Here is a 20004-nt window from a genome sequence, read left to right on the forward strand (position 1 = left end):
CTTATGTGTAAAACAAAGACAGTACCGGCTCTGAACAGCTGATGTAAAGATTTAGGTAATGAGTACAAAGCTCCCAGATTTGGCTAAAGGTAGCAATGCAGTCAGGATCAGCTGTGCTTCTCGGAGCATGCATCCTTAAACATTAGTTCTGTGGCCCGGTGTTGCTTGAGAGAACGTTTGAATGAATGAGTGAGTGAATGAGTGAAATACAGACAGTCCCTGGCTTGCTATGGTTCAATTTATGACTTTTTGACTTTACGGTGGTGCAAATGTGATTCAGTAGAAATCGTACTTTGAGTTCTCATACAGCCATTCTGATTTTTCTTTAAATATGATTTTCAGTAAATGACGTGAGATGTTCAACACTGTATTATAAAACAAGCTTTTCATGAGGTGATTTTGCCCACCTGTAGGCTAAAGTAGTTGTTCTGAGCACATTTAAGGCAGGCGAGGCTAAGCTGTGATGTTTGGTGGTTTAGGTGTATTAAACGCACTTTGGGCTTTCAGTATTTTAACACGCGATGTTTTATCAGGATATGACATCATTGTAAGTCGAGGAGCATCTGCACACCAGAAGCCGGACTTCTCTTGCACAATTGCTCCAGCAGTTACTGAGATTTGTTTGTCAGGAGCCCTCATCAGCAGTAAATGCTGTGCTCTGAAGCATTTAGTAGATGTTTCTCAACAGTGTTTTACAGTGACTAAGCACTGTGTCCCATTGCCGGGGTGTGGAGCTCAGCCCCACCCCTACCAGCTCAGCGATGTGTGCCCATCAGTCACCCTTGATAGATCTCGGGGACTTATTCTGTGAATGGGGAAGCAGAGGAATAAGGGAAAGATGGCAGAGGGAACGACTGCCAGGAGGCTTGAGGGAATTCGAATAAAGCCCCAGAAGCAGTGCCAGGCGGAGAGTGGGTGCCCTGTGAAGGCTGGCTGTCATTATTATTATGACTGCAGTGTCATAGCCCTGCATGAGGTCTTTTCAGGATACCAGGAGGGTGAGACATAGCCCTCCATCCATTGATCAGCATTGCTGGAAACCTGGACGAGGAAAGCCTGGAGCTATAACGCTGCAGAGCATGGTGGAGATACAGGGGAGTCACTGGTTGAACGCAGGAGTGGCTTGTTTTGTTTTGCTAGGAGGGGGTCAGTGAAAGGAAGGTGGGTAAAGAGAAAGAAAACAGGGGAGAAGGGAAAGGTAATGTCTACTGTAAAGGGCCTGTGCTTGTATCCTCTAAAAACGCAGAAGAGAGGAAGCCTTGCAACCTAATTTATGTATGGTTTTGTAAAGAATTACAGGGCTGTATGCAACTGAGTGCAGAATTAATGACATCTACCACGTTTGTTCCGTCCCGTCAATATAAACTACCTATTTTACACATCCGTTATTACCGGGAGATGAGGGAGGGACGGGGTGGGTTGGGGAGGAGCGAGTGGATAGGGAAGTGAGAAGGGAACGGGGCAGGAGAGCACAGACACAGACTCCTCCTTGCATGGAGTTGTGCTCCCATCTAGTGAGACTTTGGTTTATTGCAAAGTCAGTTCGATTTGTGTAACGGGAAGCAGCAGGGCTGATGATATTGCATCTGATGAGAGCCAAGCGCTCACGCTCCTGATCCCGCTGCCTCTGTTCGGGTGACTGAGGGAGGGTGGAAGGGAAGCAATCGCCAGGCCAGGTGGAAAGGCTCCCACCTGCTCGGGTAACCAGGGACTAAGCCTGCAAACCGACAACGTCGCCATAAACAGTGGGCAGAACCAAGTCAGGAGGAGTGGTCACTTTGAGAACCCTTGCTGCCCGATCAGCAGACAATAGAAACGGAGTGAGAGGCCCTGCCCCACCTCTGGCCGGGGAGCCGAGCATGGAGGTCCAGGTTACTCGGATGCCCCTACAGCATTCACCTCCCTGGGTTTACGAGACCTCGAGCACCCCAGGGCCGCCTGTGGTCCACACGGGGCGATCAAGCCCCACCAGACTGGGCTGCCTGTTTTACCTGCAGCTGCAGAGATCCCCCCACCGACAGCAGGGGGCCACTTTCCTTTCCTTGAGGAGGGGGTGTTGCAGCTTCCCCACTACCCTCAGACCCCTACGTGGACCCCCAGCACCTCCTTCCATGCCTCATGCCACTGCCTTCTTTTCGCAACGCGGCTGTCATCCACAAGCAGTAGCCGTCCTGGCTCTCCTGAACTTTTCCTTAAAAACCTTCATCCAAAATTCCTTTGAGTTGCCAAGCAGCTTCCCACACAGGCAGTAACGGAGACACATTGGGGGAGGAAGGGGACACAGAGAGGCTGCGGCACTGAGCTCCCGCAAAGAATATGTGAACCGAGGGGTCGGGAGACTCCCAGAGTTGGAGTTCTGCAAGAGACAGCCATCCAGGGCACGTGGGGCAGCCTCCACTCTGTTCCCTTTTGCTTCTTAATAGCACTGAAAGGGTCCTCCCATGAAGGAACCTCATCCCTTCCCCAGTCTTCCTTGATCTCACACTCGTCTCTCTCCCCCTGCCCTTTCCTGCCTGCCTGACCCCACATCGGAAGCCGCAGTCCTGCAGCAGTGGCCACCCCGTTAATGAAGCGTGGTTGAAATCCGCGCTGCCCCCTTCAGAGCTTGCTGGCTCTGCCCGCTCTTCCTGCTCTGGTCTCACCTGCCTGGCCTCCCTCTCGCGGCAGGTTTTTCCCACTCAGCCTTCACGTTTGGGATCGAGAGCCACATCAGCCAATCCAACATCAATGGGACGCTGGTGCCGCCCGCCGCCCTCATCTCCATCCTGCAGAAGGGGCTGCAGTACGTGGAGGCTGAGATCAGCATCAACGAGGTACGTTATGTTTGCGGGGCTGGGCTTCCCAGCAGCGGGGTCTCGGGACCCCAGTCCAAAGCCCGCGTGTGCTTCCTGCAGGCGTCTGAGAGCAAGCTGGGGTTGTTTGTTTGGTTTTTGTTACACTTTGAGCATCCCAAATCCGAAGTCCTAAATGTTCCAAAATCTGAAGTTTTTGAGCATCAATGTGATCCTCAGAGGAAATGCTCACTTGAGCATTTCAGATTTTGGATTTTCAGATTTGGGGTGCATAACCAGTAAGTATAATGCAAGTATTCCAAACTCAGAAAAAATTTCACACTGTGAAACGCTTCTGGTTCCAAGCATTCCTGGGAGCCTGACAGAGGGCATAACCAGAGGGACAGTCAGGGACAGAGAGATGATGGCCCTGTGTTAAAGTGACTTCAGGTGCTGGTTTCACGACTGTGCTCTTTGTGGAGCTGATCCGGGGAAGGATGGAACAAAAACCATCAATTAAAATCATACAGATTCTCTTGTATCCCCTGCCACCTTCTAGATTGGGGCTGTGCCGATTTGATAGAAATTTTGAAAGTCAGTTATTTGGGATTTAAACAGATCCCTTCTCCTCCCTGGCCCCTTCATCTGTGCTCTCGGGATTCAGCTGAGTCCCACACGGATGAGTCCACGTGTCCCAGTTCTATCCTGCCTTCCTCAAGTTCAGAGCACACAAAAATGTGTTTCTCCGTCCACGAGGCAGAACCCGGAGCAATGAGGGTTTCATGTGATTCGAGTATTTAGAAAGCACGTCTTACTTTTAAGTGTGTACAGAAATTTTTTTGATAGTACCAGAGAATCGAAAGATGTTCAGACAAAAATGTGAATCAGAAGCCCAGACTGGAGCTCCCTCAGTACAGCGTGGTGTTGACAACACCAAGTCAAGGGTGATCCCCTTACCGGTCATCTTTTAAAAAAAACAGAAAAATATGAATCAGAAGTAAACGAGGTCATTGTCGGTTGTATCGTGGCTGTATTCGGTCTAAACCCTGAACCCAGGGCATCGTTTCAAGTAGCTGCAAGTGCTTAATTTATTAGATCAGATGGGCACGTGCACCAGGAAGGAAATCCTGAATGTTGCAGGCATCTCTAAATCGGGGCCGATGCTTCCAAAGACTTACTCCTCCCACAAAAGTGGGTACTAAGAGATTCCACACTTACCGTGGCACCAGACGGGGTTTCTCTTGTTCAGCATTATGTACATTTGTGGCTGGACCCTGCTCTGTAGTGGGGACTGTCCTGTGCACTGGAGGATGTGGACCAGCATCCCTGGTCTCCACCCACCAGCTGCCAGTAGACCCTCTGCCAAGTGGTGACAATGAAAAATGTCTCCAGTCATTCCCTGATGTCCTCCAAGGAGACAAAATTACTCCCCCCATACACACACCCCTGCCCCTGTTGAGAATCCTTGCATCAGGGATATAGCACTTTTGTCTAGGAATAAAGGAGACACGTTCACATATCCTTAATGCCCCAGTTCAGGTTGACACTTACCAAATATCAGGTCTCCCTCAGGACAGCCACCATACCTAGTTCTTCATCGACGATTCCCCTTGTCCACCTCCCGGTCCTTGGCCCACCATGGAGTCCCTCTGCCCTGCCCCTACAGTCCGGGCACCTGCTTGATGCCGCCGACCCCCGACCCCAGCCCCTGAGCTCCCAGGCGTCTCTGTTTCTGGGCCACCTTCCTGCACCTCTCCCACCTGGAAGGCAGAGTCTGGTCCTCGATGTCCTCTTTTGCGGTTGCTGACGGCTGCCCTTGGCTTACTTTCTCAGGATGGCACGGTGTTTGACAGCAGCCCCATAGAGTCCCTGTCCCTGATAGACGCTGTGATGCCCGACGTGGTGCAGACGCAGCAGCAGGCGTTCCGCGAGAAGCTCGCGCAGCAGCAGGCCAGTGCGGCGGCCGCAGCGGCAGCAGCAGCGGCTGCAGCAGCAGTCATGGCAGACACGGCAGCCCCGGCAGCAGTTTCCCAGCAAAATCCACCAAAGAACGGAGAGGCCACGGTCAACGGGGAGGAGAACGAGCACACGCAATAATTAAGTGTGGGGCTTCTGGCGCTTTATTGTGCTTGTAAAGCTGGGCGAATGCAACCACTTCTTAGAGATCTGCCTGCTGTCAACTTCTCACCAGTTGCTTTCCAGTGCTTGCTTACTGTACGGCCGGAAGACCTTCACATTCCCCGTTTGTCACCTAAATCCTTAGACCTGACCTTCTCGACACACATCCTGGATTTTATGAAATCCTGCTGCCCTGCTCCTGAAGGCTCGCGTGTAACAGGGACAAGTACCAGATGATCACTGTCCAACATAAGCAAGTATCTCTCTCAGCCTTCCATGCAGAGGGTTTTCAGCCAAATTATGGTCTAGTAGTCGAGCCCATGGTCAGTGCAAGGGCACCACGCCCCGAACACCAGACATCATCTTACTTGGTCATTGCAAAACCCCGGGAGGTTAGACCTGTTAGCTAATCGCCCAAGAGTATGCAGCAGATGAGTCAGAGCTCGACAATCATATCACAAAACTTGCTCAGGCCCGGTGCACCTTCCACCAACTAACTCCCACATCAGAAAATATATTTAAAACTAGAACAACGGAGACAAAAGAGGTGCCATGTCCTGGGACCCAAAGTCAGAATGCAAGGCATGCCTGTGCTCCATCAAGGACCTGAGCCATTCTGCCACCCCTCTGGTCTGAGGTCGGCTCCTTACCCGTTCCCCATCTCTGGTCGTTTCCTCTGGAGGCTGTTCCCTGCAGTGGCCGTGGGAGTGGGAGTTCTTCTACCCAGGCTGCTTCTGGGCACTGACCCCTGCCCCAGGGAGCCCAGCCTCCTTCTCTTGCTGGTGCACGTGGCTAACGCACCCTCGCTCACTGCTCTTAATTTCTGCAGCAGCCAGCTCAACCCCCTTCTCAGCACCTCACGCCTGGTCTGCAGACCAGCCTGTTGGGGCTGCAGTATGCCATGGCCGCCTGTGGATAAGTGAGCAGGTGACAGCCTACTCTGCACGCCTCTACAGAGTCCCAGGCCCCCACTGCACGGCTGGCTAGGACGCCAGCTGTCCTCTCGCCATCACCAGGGGATGGATCCACCAAACATGGAAGATCATTTTGCTTATCTTCATCTTCTCCCAGCCACATGGGAACTTGGGAAGCATAAAAGAAGTAGGGTTTTTTCACAGCCCCGCTGTTCCTGAGGGTAGGCTGTGAAGATTTTGTGTCAGGCTTCTCAATCCAAGCAGGTTCACCAGGAATTTTCATATTTTTATGTGTTGACCCAGAAGCAGTGGATCTTAGGTTACCTGCCACTGAGAAGTGAGTCCTTGTCTTCCTGGGGTTTTCCACCAAAATACCTGAACAAGAAGATATAACAGCAGACTCAACTCTACACAGCATTACAAAACTGTCAGCTGCTGCTGACTCTGTGCTAGTTAGATCGGACCGCTGCCTTCTCTTTCCCATAAAGCAGGGGCTACTAAACTTTCCCTAAGGGGCCATACAGTGGCTGTCACAGGCTTTCAGGGCCAGGCAGTCTCTGTCACAGTGACCCAACTCTGTCTTGAAATGCAGAAGCAGTTGTCCTCTTCTGCTCGGGCTGCTGTGACAGAGTACTGCAGATCTGCGGCAGAAACAGCAGACATTTCTCCCCGCAGGCCTGGAGGCTGCAAGTCTGAGCTCCAGGTGAGGCAAGCTGGTTCCTCCTGAGTCCTCTCTCCTTGGCTAGTAGACACCATCTTCTCCCTGTGTCCTCACATGGTCGTCCGTCTGTGTGTGTCTCTGTCCTAATCTCCTCTCCTTATAAGGACATCAGTTGTATTGGATTATAACCCACTCTAAAAACCTCATTTTACCTTAATCACCTCTTTAAAGACCCAGTCCCCAAATACAGTCACCGTCTGAGGTACTGGGGTCACGGTTCAACCCATATCAGTCGCTGCAGGTAATGCATAAATATATGGGAGTCGGTAAATAACTTAAACGTTATTTATGAGGAGAGGCTGCAGCAGGATAGATTTTGGCCCATGGGTCATAGTTGACTGGCCCCAGTTTTATGGAATAAATTAGTGTATTCCTCACTCAAGTTTGAAGACTGGCAAAATACAAAGAGACATAAAATACCCAATCACACAAAGCCATGATTTAGTTATAATCATCAGAGATGGTATCGCCTAGTACATAAAAACAAGGTGTTCCTAAAACAGAAGCCCCCTGAGAATGAGTTTCCTTTTTATTGATAAGCCATATGACTTTTTGTGTTTCCTACAACAGATAATCACTCAAAACCCATGCAAATTGACTGGGACGTTGAGATTCCACCCAACAAAGCCACAGTCCTTCGGGGCCATGAGTCCGAGGTGTTCATTTGTACCTGGAACCCTGTCAGCGATCTGCTGGCTTCTGGGTGAGGATGTCAGGGGGGGGACGCTCCATGGTCAGGGGAACCCCTGCTCGCTTCTGGCATTCTGCCTCAAGGGACACGTGCTGTTGTCTGACCTCGTGTGTCACGTCTTCCCGACATGAGCAGATCCCGAGCAGGTCCTGTTAACTCCACAGCTCTGTGTGTCTCGGATTGTGAAGTCGACATTCCTCGCCGTGTTCTCCATGGGATGGGGATCAAAGACATTTAAAACTGATAAATGCGGAGGTGGGGAGGAGAGGAGGGGGGATGGATGGGAGGGGGGGAAAGAGCTGTTCCCACCAAGAGCCGACGTGCGTGTGTTTTTATTCTGCAGGTCTGGAGACTCGACGGCCAGGATATGGAACCTTAATGAACACAGCAACGGGGACTCTACCCAGCTTGTACTGAGGCAATGTATACGGGAGGGGGGACACGATGTCCCCAGTAACAAAGATGTCACCTCACTGGACTGGAACGTAAGCATCTTCCACCCCCCAGGCCCCTTGAAATGTGTGGTGGCCCTGCCCTGAGCTGTGGGCTCACAGGTGCTCTCCATCTCCAAGAGATCCTGCTTAGGCCATGGCGGGCATCGAATGAGCTGTGTGTTGGGTGTCCATGCCTTCCCATGGTCAGCACACATGAGCGAGTCAAGCCTGATGACGCTGAGAGGGGGACCTCACAGCGTGAAGGTGGGACCCCGGGAAGGCTCAGCTGGGGAGCTCTGACAAGCAGCCAGGAAAGAAAACTTTCCACCTGGAGAGCTCAGGACCAGCAGCTAAGTGCATTTATACGTGGGACACATGCCGTTCAACTTCTTTTTGCTTTCTGCATAGTCTTAGGATGACTTTCTGTAGGTATTTTAAATTCTGTCCTTAATTAGACAGCACACATGTTGAGTGGTTCCAGTGTGGCTTTCTCACTTCCTGGTCCACATGTCTTGCATTTAATTTAACAGCAGTGTGTGCTGAAGTAGTCAGAGATGACCCGTTAGTCTCTTAATGTGGCATCAGTTATCGGCTTAGGAATATTCTAGACTTGGGATCCTGGCGATTTCTGTGTGCTTTTCTGGTGCCACCACTACTAAGCTGCTTCTGTGGGTTTGTGTCTCTTTCTGGCCCGCAGAGCAATGGGACACTTCTGGCCACAGGTTCATATGACCGTTTTGCAAGGATATGGATGGAAGACGGTAGTCCTGTGTCTGTCGTGTTGAGGTTGGACAGGACCTTCTTCTGTATGTAACCGTGAAGTGAACAGACCATGACTTTGAAGTCAACATGTTTGTCTGTATTTGTTTTACATAACAGGTAATCTGGCCAGCACCTTAGGCCAACATAGAGACCCCATCTTTGCCTTGAAATGGAACAAAAATGGGAATTATATTTTGAGTGCTGGTGTAGACAAAGTGAGTATTAACTTAAAACAAATACTTTCGATCTATACATGTTTATTTTCATTCTCCAGATAACACGATGTTTTCTTTGAATTCTTAGGCTTTCTCCTTCCCCTTAAGAAATCAAAAGGACCTGTATAGGTTTTGTTTTTGTAATTTTGATCTTCGTGTTAATTTTACCATGTAATCTCTGTCAGTATATTCCACTGTTGTACAGACCTCTGTGCAAAGTGTCTCTTCTTTTGAGGTTCATAGTTTAATGATAAAGAGAGGAAAATCTCCAGACTGTGTTTATCAATGGCTGGACAGAGCAGGGGGTGTGGGTGTGCTCTGTGTAAACTTTCACCCCTAGAGTGATGTTAGTGACACAGACTTTTCTCTTAGCAGACTTCTGCTCTCCTAATTTGATAAGCTCCTTTTTCCCACTGTAGACTGCACAATTCCTGAGCAGGAGTAAAACGGACCCAGGGACAGGGCACTGTCCCCTGACAGGCCACGGAGCCAAAGTGGGACTCCTTTACTCTGCACTTGGACAGGGCTGCCAGAGAGATGTGATGGCTTTAGAGCCAGGTGCCTCTCGAAGCCATCATGGGGTGGAAGATCCCAGAACAAAGAGGAAGGAGACATAGAACCATTCCCCCACAGAAACTACACTGGTTTCATGATAGTTTGAAAACTTTACTCTGTTACTGCTTTCTGTTCATTCAAGGTGTAAAATTTAATATAAAATAATAAACGAACTCTAAACATCATCACATTCTTGGAGAAGTCATGGGTGCACTTGGCAGGGTACAGCCCACACAGGCGATAACTGGCCCATCACCTGTTCTTCTAAATAAAGTTTTATTGATACACAGCCACTCTCATTTGTTGAGAATTGTCGGTAGCCGCTTTCACGCCTTAGTGGCCGAGTTGAGGAGTTGCAATAGAAGACCATTGGACCTCAAAGTTTAAGGTATTTACCAGGGGCCCCATGACAGAAAGAGTGCCAGCACCTGTATGTGGATATAACTGTGTAGGTCAGTGAATCATTTGTTCCTTTTCTCTATATTTAAGCCAAGAAACTCTTCATTCAGACTTGGGAGCCTAATTTATTATAATATAAGAAAAGATAAGCTGCTGTGGTTGACACACTAAATGTGTCATGTAACTACCATCAAATTTTTCCCAATATGTTCTAGTTCAATTAATACGCATACACAGCACTCTGTCATGCCTTCAGTAGGCCATTGGTAACTGCCACTTGAATTATGAAAATAATTCATGAAAATGATCGCTAACATTTACAGCAAGCAGGCATTAGTATGTTCAATTCCATTTTACAGAGGAAGAATTGGAGCGCCAGAGAGGTTTATTACCTTGTCTAGTGACACACAGCTGGTGCAGCGTGGAGGAGGATCAGTCCCTGGTTACCAGTAACTCTGCCCTCCGACTTGCCGAGCATTCTAAATCATTTCCTGGCCACCTTACCACCTGGCGGATCTTTATTGTACATTCATTTGTGTGTTTCTCACCTGTTATTTATTTTGACTCTACCAGGTGACGGACTGTACAATCAGTAAAAAATGCGTATTTGGAATCATGTTAGTCTTTTGGGTCATGTATGTCCCTCTTTTCTCCTTAGTCAATCATGGCAGGAATAATAACAGTGTCCTTGAACATAATACCCATGGAGAAAATGTAAATTACGATGATGCTGGTGTGACCTTCAGTGTATGCTTAACCCAAAGTGACAAAAATATATTTCACATTCTCAAAGCTTTTGTGAAATGTTTTCTTTGGTTCAATGTATATTTAACATAAACGTCAACTAAATGTTCCAGTGACTGATTGTAGTATGTGAAAATGTATCAGACATTTGTGAGTTTACTTACAGTTTGACCCTTGAACAGCACAGGTCCACTTATACATGGTACTTTTTTGGTCTGGTAAATACTGCACAATGCTATAAATGTCTTTTTCTCTTTCTTATGATTTTCTTAATAACATTTTCTTTTCTCTAGCTTATTTTATTGTAAGAATACAGTATATAATATATATATATATATAAAACACAGAAAACATGTTTTATTTGAACGTTAATGTTATTGGTAACAAGTCAGATCAATAGTCGGCTATTAGTAGTTCCGTTTTGGGGAAGGCAAGAGTTACACGTGGATTTTCAACTGTGTCCTGGTCGGTAACCTAACCCGCCCATTATTAAAGGACCGATTGTACTCACAATATATAATCCACATTTGTTTGTGCTTGAGAAATTAAGAAAACAGTTGCAGACAAACAGTGACAGGTGGTCTAGAGCTGACCCCAAATGTAGGAATACCATGTTTAAAAGACACTTGCTGCTCTGAGTGATCCCTCTGAATGTTTCTACAATCAACCGAAAACATAACCAGCTCTTAAAATGAAATCTTTATGAAGCCCCACTGACAGACAGGTGTAAAGTTTCCAATGTCGTTGAAAATTCCGGTTAATGAAGACATAATTCCAATGGTATTTATGGAGCTGCCCCTGGCTGCTGCTTTAAGTATGTTCCTAGCATCAGTAAGTTCATCAGAATTCATGATTTACTTTGTGTTCCGAGTTGCCGATCACCTTTTTCCTTACTGTAAATCAGAGCCTGACCCGGGCATAATCCGATGGCTTTTTCACATCGCGTGGTCCTGGTTCATGGATGGTCGGTGAGGGGAATTTCCAGAAATGTCTGTTTGTGCAGCTCTTCATTTGGAAAACTGCTGGAAAGACATTTAGATATGTTTTGGTACAGGTATTTTAGCGTTTTGGGATGAGGGGGCATCACCACTGATTTGGGTAGTTTTCTCAGTTATCAGTTAAGGCTGCTGTGTCCGCTGCAGTAGGCACCAGCTCCTGTGGCTGTAGGTCATCACATGTGGCCGTCCAAACTGCTGTGTGTAAAACACGCTGTGATTCCAAGTCCTAGGATGGGGGGCAAGAAAGAATGTCAGATACCTCATTAATATTTTTCTATACTGATTACATGTTGAAACAATAGTATTTTGGCATTATTGGAGTGAAATAAAATACACTGTTAATGAATTGTACCAGTTTCTTTTTTTCTTTTTAATGTGGTGACTGTAAAATTAAAAATTAGTGTAGTGACTCACATGATACCTCTGTGGGACACTGCTAGGCAGTTAGCTTATTTGGGGAGAGCACGGTGTCACACCAAGGTCAAGGTTCAGATCCCCTTACCAGCCAGCCACTAAAAACCCCCAAACTACAGAGAAAAGAACACTCCCCTCTGCTTCCCCTTCTCCTACTAATATGACCTGTCCTCATCCTGAACTTCCTACAGCTTCCCAGAAAAATTAAAGGAATAGCTCTATTGGACTGTGGTGGTTTAGAAGGAATAAGGGCCCACTGTCTTTTCTTGTATGATGCACTTTTCATGAGAAAACTTTGCAAGAAGAATAATTACTAACTTTTTCCTTTGTTTGTGGCGTGCAGACAACAATCATTTGGGATGCCCACACAGGAGAAGCCAAACAACAGTTTCCTTTCCTTTCAGGTTAGTTTTGTTTTGATTTTGTAATTTAAAAGGAATGATTCAGAGTTCTGTGAAATGTCCCTTAAAGTAATTGTGAATGCACAGAGGGAGCAGCCTGTGCAACCTCGCTGGTGGGAAGGAGACCCATTTTATGTTAAGTGTTGTCGTTCAGGTTTGCAAGGTACAGACGCCTCAACACCCACCTGCTCCCGAGTCTGGAAACACCAGCCAAAGAGCCAGGGCAGGCTTCTCTGTCCTGCTGCTCCGGGAGGGCTGCTGTGTTGGGGTCCCCGACACCACTCCGTGTTTGGCAGTCTGCTGGGTGGACACACAGGACTCAGCATAGACACCTAAACTTCTTGTGGGAACGGATACAAAGCAACATCAGCAAAGGGAAGAGGCATGAGGGATGAAGTCCCAGGGAGAACAGACGTGAGCTCCCCGGGGAGTCGCACGGGATCTGCTTAATTCCCCCAGAAGTCAGCTGTCTTCCAGTGAAGCCCGTTAGAGACTTGGTGCTGAGGGTTTTCATTTGGGGCTGGTCACATGGAGGCACCCATTGCCGACCCCATGCCCGATTCTAGACTCCCAGAGTCAAGCAGGTGCTCAGCACAAACTGCACTGTTTGCACGGACAGCACAGGCAGGGGCCGTTCCCATCAGTGAAGGAATGGTGAGAGCTCGTATCATAAGAGGTTGGTCAGACCTTGATGGCTAAGCCTCAAAGCACTGAGCTCCTGGCCCTTGAAGACATTACCTGGTTACAATGGCCCGAAACGCTATGTAGGCAGCACCCTGTTCTCTGTGTGACGTGTGCTCTAGTGAGGCACTGTTCACAGCCCTCAGGCCATGAGCTTTCCCAGTCAGGGTTCTGTGAGCACAGGGCACAATTCCAGAGCTTCTCTTTCTCAGAAGCAGCCTGTGATGATCCTGAATAAAAGGGACTCGCTGAGATTCCTACGGAGAAGGGGTACATCACGTGAGCAGCTCCCTCTCCCCCTTGCTGTTCCTTCCCGAGCCCCCCGCCTCCGGCCGTCACCTCTCACTTGATGCGTAAATGCCTCTAGGGAGTGTTCCAGTGGGAGTGCCTCAGGGGAGCAGAGACTATACAGACATGAGCAGTGCATGGCCATGAGGTCCCCGGAGTGCCAAGTGATCACTGGAGCAAGTGGGTGCCTGAGAGGAGGTGGGAGCAGTCGCCCTCAGCCGCAGACCCGCTCCTTGTAAGTGGACAGGCACGAGGCTTGGAGGCCACAGGTACAACAGCCATGGGGACTAACACATCTGTACCCCTTCTCTGGCTGGTAGCTGTGCTGACGGCCTGAGATGGCTTGTCTCACTCCATGCTCAGCATCCCCTGAGGGCTTATCAGAACATCCTTGTGTGCAGCTGAGACCCCAGGACCTGACTGATGGACAGAACAAGGATGGAGTCTGGCCGCTCTGCCTTCACCACCTGGTCTTTACGTGTTCTTCCAACATCTTGGGGCACTGGCTCTGAGGACAGAACGAGGGCTGGGCTTTTAACAATGGCCCTGGGCATTTCGGTGCATTGGAAATTGTCTGGATTTCCTGCTGCTGTCTCAGCAAGGAACCCAGAAAGTAGAGAATGAGAACGTAACTAAAGTGCAGCATTAGTTAACCTTTGTATTGTTCCCATCGTCGTTACTTCTGAGGTCCCTTCAGGGGCAGGGCTCACACTAGATCAAGGAGTTGGGAAAGCTTGGACATGGAGAGGTCTAGCGGGGAGTGACCAGAGGGCAGTCATCTCAAAACCCTCAGCAGAGCCGAGGGTCTCTTGGACTCAGGGAGGGTGTTCCTCACGAGTCCTGAACCTTTCACCCAATTTCATCCCTAATATGGGATTCTTGTTGACTCTAATTATCCCCGAATCCATGGGATGCATTAATGTGTTGCAGGATTTTTTTTTTTTAATTGGGGTGTCTTGAGCAAAGGCTATGAAATCTTTTTCCTCTTCTTTTTCCTGCTCTCTCTGTGAAAGCAAGTCTAAAAGGCCCACCGTGGTGATACTGCTCAAGCAGGAAGGTGCGGCGGCAGGCAGCCAGCACACCTCACCTGCCCTTTCTCACCTGTGCCGTGGGAGCAAGAGATGCTGCATGTCGTGGGGCACAGAAAGGGCCACGGGGCCTCTCTCCAGAGGCATCTTGTCGTCCCTGCAAATGTGGGAGGAGAGGGTCTTTAAGGTCTTTAAACCAAAGAGTCAGTTCACGAGGGAATATGTTTTATCGTGTTACTAGATATGGCTTCTCCACCATGCTGTCAATTGTTCTAAGTCAGGTGAGCTCTGTGCACAGCTGATAAATGTCAGCGTCCTCCCTGTCTTTCCTGCTCCACAGCCCCTGCTCTTGATGTGGACTGGCAGCACAACACTACCTTTGCCTCCTGTAACACAGACATGTGTATTCATGTATGCAGACTTGGCTGTGACCGCCCAGTCAAAACCTTCCAAGGACACACAGTAAGTGGGACTTCTGAGTTTCAGACTTGAGTTCATGAGAATGTGATGTGGGAGCCTTTTTATATATATTTTTTTTTACCTAGAATCAAAGGATGCCATGACAGCAGACCAGTTCCTCTGCAGACCTTTGCTCTTGAACTGTTGCAGCTACCCTAGGCAGGTGGATTAAATCAGTGACGGGAAGGCAGTGAGAAAAAGTGACCCTGAGGTGATCTAGATGTTGGACTTTGTGGCAAAGGCTATGAAAAAAATGTACGAGGATATAAAGGAAAAGATGCTTGTAATAAGTGAATAGATGGGGAGTGTCAGCAGAGAATCGAAATACTATGTTTGGGGAGTAATAAGTGAATAGATGGGGAGTGACAGCAGAGAATGGAAATACTATGTTTGGGGATCCCCTGTTAAAGCAGAGGGGTCTGATCAAAGCCCCTGGGGAGTTGCCATCATGCCCCCAATTTAAGGGAATTCAATTCCATTGCCCTCAGTGCCTTTGCCTTTCATTACTACCCACCAGTCTCAGCTCCCAGCCCAATGCGTTCCTGCTTCCAAAAGAAGGTTCTTTGGAGCACAGGTATCCATTGCCCCATGAATATCTGGCTGTGGTTAGAAAGGGACACTTGCGTTTTCTGGTCTAAACTTGTTTCACCACTAATCCTGGATGATCTGCAATCTTTTAATAGTGCTGCCCGCAGTCTGTGTGTGCCGTAGGGTACAAGGTCACATAGCTATGTGATTTCCAGCTGCCATGCCCGGGATTTTACCACCGTGCCACCACTTGGCTCTTTAAATGGCTCTCCTTGTGGCTAATCGTTGGAACAAGCCTCAAGCGAAATGTGGCTGAGCCTACTTCTTCCTGAGACTTTTGAGCCACTTCTCGATGCTTCCTAGTAATTGTGACTTGGGCTGAGAGTGGCGGGTGGGTGGAGGTGGCGCTCCATTCCCAGGAGGGTTCAGCTTGAGACAGTTCATGGTGACTGGCTCCAAATTCCTGGGCCCCAAGAAACCTACCCATCGATTCTCCTGTCAGCATCCGCAGCCAGAACCAGCTACCCTTGTGCACATTGACACACGCCCACACTCCCAAACATGCATGCACTCACTCACACCTCCAGACTCGAGCACATGCACGCACACACATACATGCATACACACTCGCACACACGCAGGCACACTCAAGCGTACTCGCACGCACACTCACATGCCTGGACACCCATGTATGTGTATGAAAACCCACACACAGCCACATGCTGACACACTTATGCAGACTTGTGCACATGCACACAAAATCATGCATGCTCATGCACACTCATGTACACTTGTGTGCACGTATGTGCATGCACACATCTTCACACTCACACGTGTACACATTATCCGCTCTCCAGTCTGACCTCTTCATCCTCGCCTGGCTCATAGGAGCCCACTCCTTGGACTCACATGCATGCCCACTCACACGCCTGGATACTCATGTACGTGTATGAACACCCCCACACGGCCACATTCTCACACACACGTGCAGACGTATGCGGACTCACACTTATGGATACTTGTTCACATGCACACAAAGTCATGCACACTCATGTTCACTTGCGCACACATGTGTGCACGCATACGTCTGCACGCTCACACACAGGTCCACACGTTATCCCCTCTCCAGTCTGACCCCTTCATCCTCCCCTGGCTCACAGGTGCCCACTCCTTGGACTCACATGCATGCCCACTCACACTCCTGGACACTCACATCTACATATGCACACCAGCATACATGGCCACTTGCTTAGACACATGTCCATGTATTCATACACATCCATGCACTTACACACGTCTGCACACTTACACACCCCTGGGCAATCACAGGCAAATCTGTGCACATGCCACTCTCCAATCTGACCCTTTCATCCTCCCCTTGCTCACACAGGAGCCCACTCCCTGGACTCCAGGCTTTCTTCCTCCCTTTTCCCAGGCCATCCGTGCCATGTGGAACACTGATGTGGCCCTGCCACTTCTTTGCTTCACACCCTTCACAACTCAGTTTCCTTAAAATGTAGTGTGACCATATAATTTATCCTCCAAACCAGAGTTCTTAGGTGTATGAAATTATTTAGAAAATGAGTTATGAGTGTGAAGTTAGTTAATTGTTGGGCTGGACAGCAGGCATAATATTGTGGGATTGTCCTGAGCAGATGGGGCCCTACAGTCACCCTAAGGAAAAGACCCTTGTGGGTGCACCTTCTCCTTGGTCTCCATGTGCGGCACAGTGTTCCTCTGCCACAGGCTGTTCCTTTGTAGAACCGTGTTCCCTGTGTGTCCCCCTCTCCCTTGCCTGCCGGGTACATTTGCCTTTGTCCCCCGGGGCTTAGCTTCGGGATCTCGGGGCCCTGGTGGCCCTCAGGAACAGTCCTGTTCCTTTGTGCACCCAGCATGCTGAGCTGCCTGGTAGAACTCCCCTGCCCTTTGTATTTCCAGGCTGTTTGCACTGGAGGGCAAGCCCCTTGGGTGGGTTTTGTTTCTCCTGTGTGTTCTTACAGAGCCACCCTCTGGGCTCTGGCGTGTGCTCGTGCACTTGGGGCACACGGGCCTCCTGTTCCCCGTGGAACCGCACCGTGGCTGAGGGGTTTCATTTGTCTGCATTGACCCCCGGCCACTGCCACTTGCCAGAAAAAGGTAGCAGATTTAGATAGAAGCAGTAGCTGTAGCATTAAAAATGCACAGGGAAGTGATTTCCATGTCCAGTTTTAAAACAGCTGTGGTTTTGGTGTTTTTATTTGCTACCTATACTGTATGTGAATTCTTCATTTGCTTCCTTCCTAGTATGGAATTTTTTCCCTTCAAGAAATATTGATGAGGGTGGCTGCTCATTTGTGGTATATGGCTGTGCTTTTATATAAATGAACAAGGCAAAGTGATGAAAAAGGAAAACGCATGGCCTCCCAGGCTCTTTGCTTTGCTTTTGGGGAAAGTCCCAGGTGGCCGATCAGCAGGATGACAGAATCTTGCTTCCCCTGGAGGATGGCCAGCAGGATGACAGAACGCTACTGCCCTCAGCAGCAGTCTCTGGTGGACGGTAGGCAGGATGAGAGAGTGCTACTGCCCACTTGTGTACAGCTGCTGGGGTGACAGGGTGCTACTACCCCCTTGTGGACAGCCACAGGGATGACAGAGCACTATTGCCCCCTGGTGGATGGCAGGATGACAGAGCACTACTGGCCCCTGGTGAACCGTAGTCAGGATGAGAGAGTGCTACTGCCACCTTGAGGACAGTCACTGGGATGACATCACACTACTGCCCCCTGGTGGACGGTAGGCAGGAAGAGAGTGTGCTACTGCCCCCTTGTGGACAGTCACTGGGATGACATCGCACTACTGCCCCCTGATGGACGGTAGGCAGGATGAGAGAGTGCTACTGCTCCCTTGAGGATAGGCAGGGTTGTTACAGAGCAACATAGCCCATGGTGGATGGTCGGCCGGGTGACAGAGCACTGTTGCCCCCTGGTGGATGGCTGGGTGAGAGCGTGCTACTGCCCGCTGCTGGATGGCAGGGTGACAGAGTGCTACTGCCCCCTGGTGGACGGCCACCATGATGACAGAGCGCTTCTGATCCCTGGTGAACGGTAGGCAGGATGAGAGAATGCTACTGCCCCCTTGAGGACAGCCCCTGGGATGACAGAGCACTACTGCCCCCTGGTGGACAGTAGGCAGGATGAGAGAGTGCTACTGCTCCCATGAGGACAGCCAGAGTGGTTACAGAGCACTATTGCCCCTGGTGGACAGCGGCTGGGATGACAGAGCACTATTGCCCCCTGGTGGATGGTCGGCCAGATGACAGAGGGCTTCTGCCCCCTGCTGGACGGTAAGCAGGATGAGAAATCACTGCTGCCCACTTGTGGACAGCTGCTGGGATAACAGAGCACTATTGCCCCTAGTGGATGGTCGTCCGGACAACAGAGCACTGTTGCCTCCTGGTGGACGGCAGGGTGACAGAGTGCTACTGCCCCCTGGTGGACGGCCACCATGATGACAGAGCGCTACTGCCCCCTGCTGGATAGCCAGTGGGTCTGTTCTCAGGCCTTGATATCCTTTCCAAACCCGTTCTATTTTTCAGAAAGAGGTCAATGCTATTAAATGGGATCCTTCTTGAATGTTGCTAGCATCCTACTCTGATGACATGACATTAAAGGTAAAGTTGGCATCTGTAGGGATGATCTCTTTTACCCTAAACAGCCCACAGTACTGAACGCAAGTCTCACATGTGGGGGTTATCTGTACTGAGTCCTCTTCCTTCCTCTATAATTTGTCCCATTACTGACTGTCAGATTAGCTCTCGCCCAGTGAAGTCTGATGTACCAGTCAAGGGTCCTGCTAGGAGTCCCAGCCCTTCCTGGGCAATGACCTGCAGTTTTATCCAGTGGGACATTCCAATGGCTTGTGTACGGTTCACAGCCAGCAGTCTCTTGGCTCACTGGAGGGACATAGCTTACTCATATTGTTACCACTGTGTTCTCTAGATCTGGAGCATGAAGCAGGACACGTGTGTGCACGACCTGCAAGCTCACAGCAAAGAGATATACACCATCAAGTGGAGTCCCACCAGGCAGGCCACCAGCAACCCCAACTCCAACATCATGCTAGCGAGGTAAGGACAGGACGCCTGCACAGCCCAGCCTCGGCTCCTGAACTCAGCCTGGCCCGCTGTCACTGAGGCAGCAGCACAGCAGCAGAACTTCCTCATACGCAGAGAGAACAGGACGTTTTGCTGGAGCATTGAACGTCGTAGCTCCCTTTTGAAGGGGCCGAGATAGAACTTTTAAGTGAGACTTGGAGAAGGCACTTTTAAGTGAGACTGGGAGAAGGCACGTGTTGAGATGGCTTCAGGCACTTGGCTTTGCTGAAGGTTTTCCTGACAGCAGAGAAAGGAAAGGGAAAGAGTTCACCTTGGAACTTGGGCTTGGTTTATTCCTTCAACTCAGGGCTTACATGGGCAGGAATTTCAAGCAGGGATAAAGGTTCCCCCAGCCACAGCCAGACTTGACCTGACATTGTATATAGTGAGTCCCCTAAGACACCAGCTTCGGAGGTAGTGGAGTGGCCAACCAGTCACCGCCAGAATTGGGAAGAGGGGTTATAAGTGACAAAGGTGGCCTCCCACAAACCACGTGGCTTTAGGCTTCATTCAAGAGCATTATTTTGCCAGAAGCTCGCCAGACCCAGTTAAGAGTAGAATGTTCCACTCCTGTTATTTCAGGAAGAACTCTTAGAAGAAGAAGCTAAAGAGATTCTGAGAACGAATGCTGTGTTTGCAGTGACCTGACTTGATGTTAACACTCTAAAGATTGAGGCCTTGGTTAGGAATATAGTTGTCCTCAAGCAGAAGGTACTTATTCAGAGACACTCAGGACAGTAGCTGGGTGTAT

At 49.4% G+C, this 20004-nt stretch overlaps 1 pseudogene; it reads left to right on the top strand.

Moving 5' to 3' along the window:
* The first annotated feature begins 838 nt into the window (after positions 1 to 838).
* On the top strand, positions 839 to 19230 carry LOC134369047 (F-box-like/WD repeat-containing protein TBL1X; annotated as a pseudogene).
* Positions 19231 to 20004: the final 774 nt, after the last annotated feature.

The sequence above is a fragment of the Cynocephalus volans genome, unplaced genomic scaffold (genome assembly GCF_027409185.1).
Source record: "Cynocephalus volans isolate mCynVol1 unplaced genomic scaffold, mCynVol1.pri scaffold_35, whole genome shotgun sequence".
In the NCBI taxonomy this organism is placed as follows: Eukaryota; Metazoa; Chordata; class Mammalia; order Dermoptera; family Cynocephalidae; genus Cynocephalus; species Cynocephalus volans.